We start from the raw sequence: 3,874 nt of genomic DNA on the forward strand, positions 1-3,874 counted from the left end.
CTTGTACTTAGGAAAAATTTTAAAATTTCATGAAAAAGTTCTAAAATACCAGATTTGGTCCCGATCTGGTTCTAACGTGTATTTTGGACCTCAAAGGCCCATTAAATTGATGATATGATTAATTTATAATACATATGTTAATTGTTTGTATAATATTCGTATTTGATTAAAAACGTCCGGTAATGCTCTGTAACCTTGTTCTAGCGACGGTTTAAGGTTAGGAGGTGTTACATTTGTTAATATCAGAGCTATTGAGGTTTAGCCAATTCATAGACTAAATCGAGCTCGTAATTGAGTTTAGAGGTACATGCCATAGCTTTGGATGCTGATATAATTGTTTGTTTTTTTTATAGTTAAAGATGTCGGATGAACATATTGATGATGTAGATCAAGAAATGTATACTAGAGACCGTGAATTAGATGAAATAGAGTCGGCAACACCGAGTGTAAACCGAATAGGTAATCAACCACCTAATGTTGAACGGGGAAACGTTAGAGAGAGATGATTCGCAATTACTAAGAGTTATAGCCGATGCCCTTTAACGAGTAGCAGGGACTGCATCTGCTACGACATCTACCCCTCCTACCCGACGGGCCCCGATTAAAGAACTGTGTAAGTATGGTGCAACTGAGTTTTTGGGTCTAAAGGGTGTTGATCCGTCTACCGTTGAAAATTGGATGGAATCAACAAAAAGAATTTTACAATAGCTTGAATGCACTCCCCGAGAAAGTTTATTATGTGATGTTTCTTTACTACAAGGGAAAGCTTATGTTTGGTAGGAATCAGTACCCGACATGTACCGATAGAACAGGTAAACTGGGATTTCTTTCAACAAGAATTTCAGAAGAAATATGTGGGAGAGTTGTATATAGAAGACAAGAAGCAAGAATTATTAATGCTCAAACAAGGTGAGATGTTGGTAGTGGACTATGAACGAAAATTTTCAAGACTTAGTAGATATGCAGCTGAATTTGTACTGACTGAAGCTAATAGTTATAAATAATTTCTACGGGGTTTACGTGATGAATTAAGGGTACAACAGGTATCTCATAGAATCACTGAGTTTGTAGACCTGGTTGAAAGAGCAAAGATGGTTGAACAAGTTCTGGGCCTTGATAAAAAGCCTGAGAATACACGTTCGACTGGGAAATGTTCTAGGGCTGTTAGTTCAAATCCGCAACCTCAAAGATTAAAGAAATCTCCTGGTAGTTGGAGACTGAGTTTTAGATCAGATAGGGATGACATAAATCATGAAAGACAGATGACAATCTCTACTGGCAATGTAAGAGGTCCATCGTGGGATATTGAAATTCCAGACTATGAACACTGTAGGAAGAAACATCGGGGTGAATGTTGGAAATTGACCCGAGGCTATTTTCGTTACGGATCCACAGAGCATTTTGTTAGAGACTACCCAGAAAATGAAAATGTTGCACCTGTTACATCACAGAGATCTGTATCTACTACTAGAGGTCGAGGATCAGACAGAGGTGGTTTAATTTCCAGAGGAAGTGATGTTGCTACCCAACAATCAGAGACTAGAGTGCCAGCTCGAGCATAAGTGGTACTGATAAACCATAAATGTAACATGTTTTAATCCTATGCTTGACATGTTTTTGGATGATTTATTACATAAATTAGTGAATTTAATGCTCCTAATCCTTTAATTTCATGTTTATATACTTAGATGAGCATAAGGGAGCAGAAAACAGGCCAAAACTGGATAAAATAAGTTGTATTAAGGATCCACACAGCCAAGCTAATTCTACACGGGCTGAGCACACGCCTGTGTGAACCACATGGGCTGGCCACACGCCCATGTGCCAGCCCGTGTCGATATCGCTCCCTGTTTTCACAAAATGTGGAAAAAGCTAACTTTTAGGGTTTTTAAGTATTCTAAAGTGTATAAATACACACTAGAAGAGGACCTAAGGGGACATATAGAGTAGAAAGCAGAAATTACTCGAAGAAAGCCGTTGGAATCATCTCGAAAGCAGATCCATTTCAAGATTGAAGATCTCCATTCAAATTTGTCTCGAAGTTTTTTTGGGTTTTTTTATGTCTTGTTGTTTTTCTAAATTTGAGATGTTTTCCTTTTATATTATGAACTAAATTCCCTAGATACCTAGGAAAGATGAAACCTAAGACAGATTTTATTATTTAATTTTCTGAATTATATGATAAATAATTGTTCTTGTTCTTAATTATGTGTTGTTAATTCTTGCTTTAATATTTTTAGGATATTAATTCAAGTTGGATGTGCTTATTCAGTGGAGCAAAAGTCCCTATTTAAGAGTAGATCTCGCATAATTAAATGGAGTTGCATGCAACCCTAAAAATAGGGCGACATAAATCTACCGAATTAGAGTCAAATCTAGTAAGGAAATCCATAGATCGAGTTAATACGACAATAGGGATTTTAATTAGAAAGATATTTCAATTAATCAGCCTAGAGTTAGTTGTTCTTAGTCTCGAAAGAGATATTAACATAATTTAAGGATTCCTACGGATCAAGATAAGTGAATAAATCGTTTAATTCAGATTCAGAATAATAAGTGAAGTCTAGGTGGATTTTTCCTTAGGTATTGTCTTTATCATAGGTTTATTCGATTATTTCCTTCTCTCTGTTACGTTCATTAGTTAATTAGTTTAGTTAATTTTAGATTAAAACAAATCCCTTTTATTTTAGGCTAAATAATAGAAAGATAATTAATACTAGTACTTTTAGTCCTTATGGATACGATATTCTGGACTCACCATAACTATACTACCATTCGATAGGTGCGCTTGCCTTTGCCGTGATCGTAGTTTAGTTTAGTGAATCATAAAACAATCATCAAGTTTTTAGTGCTGTTGTCGGGGATTAAAATATTAGGAACACTTAATTTTTATGACTTTAGCCATTTCTATTTTTATTGCAATTTCTATTTTTATTTTAATTTACTAACTTTTCTTTTCTTTTTCTTCTGGCAGGTTTCTTTAGTTTATGACTAGAAGAAATCCGTCAGGACCATTGCTTTTTGATAGTGAAATTGAAAGCACAGTTCGTAGAAATCGTAGAAAAATAAGGTGGAGTCTACAGTATATAGAGGAAGGGCAAGAGAACGATACTAATATTACCAAGGAGATGGCTAAAAATCAAAATAATCCGCTACCCTACTGTGGTTGCCACAATTCCTGTAAATCAGAATCCTGCTCCTCGTACTATGTACGATTATGCTAAGCCCACTCTCACTGGGGCTGAATCGAGTATTGTTAGACCTGCCATTTCTGTAAATAATTTTGAACTGAAACATAACATTATTCAAATGATTCAACAGTTTGTTCAATTTGATGGTTTGCAGGATGAAAACCCAAATACTCATTTGGCCAATTTCTTAGAGTTTTGTGATACTTTCAAGATAAATGGCATTTCTGACGACGCCATTCGCATACGATTATTCCCCTTCTCATTGAGAAATAAGGCTAAGAAATGGTTGAACTCCTTGCCACAAGGGTCCATCGCTACTTGGGATCAAATGACCGAGAAGTTTTGATTGAAATATTTCCCGATGAAAAAGTTAAGGAATGATATCTCTTCCTTTATGCAAATGGATTTAGAGACTTTATATGATGCATGGGAGAGGTATAAGGACTTATTGAGAAGGTGCCCTCACCATGGGTTACCCTTATGGTTACAGGTTCAGACTTTCTACAATGGTTTGAACCCCTCAACTAGACAACTGATCGATGTAGCCGCCGGTGGTACCCTAAATAAAAAAACACCTGAGGAGGCTTATGAGTTCATTGAAGAGATGTCACTGAATAATTATTAGTGGCAAGTCATGAGGACAAAGCCGACAAAAGTTACTGGTGTTTTCAACCTCGACGCGG

At 36.1% G+C, this 3,874-nt stretch overlaps 1 non-coding gene across 1 annotated transcript; it reads right to left on the reverse strand.

Moving 5' to 3' along the window:
* Positions 1-3,558: 3,558 nt before the first annotated feature.
* Positions 3,559-3,665, reverse strand: LOC121210331 (small nucleolar RNA R71). The gene has a single exon (XR_005905445.1). It is a non-coding gene; the product is annotated as a small nucleolar RNA R71 (small nucleolar RNA).
* Between the last annotated feature and the right edge of the window lie 209 nt (positions 3,666-3,874).

This window comes from Gossypium hirsutum, chromosome A11 (genome assembly GCF_007990345.1).
Source record: "Gossypium hirsutum isolate 1008001.06 chromosome A11, Gossypium_hirsutum_v2.1, whole genome shotgun sequence".
NCBI lineage: Eukaryota > Viridiplantae > Streptophyta > Magnoliopsida > Malvales > Malvaceae > Gossypium > Gossypium hirsutum.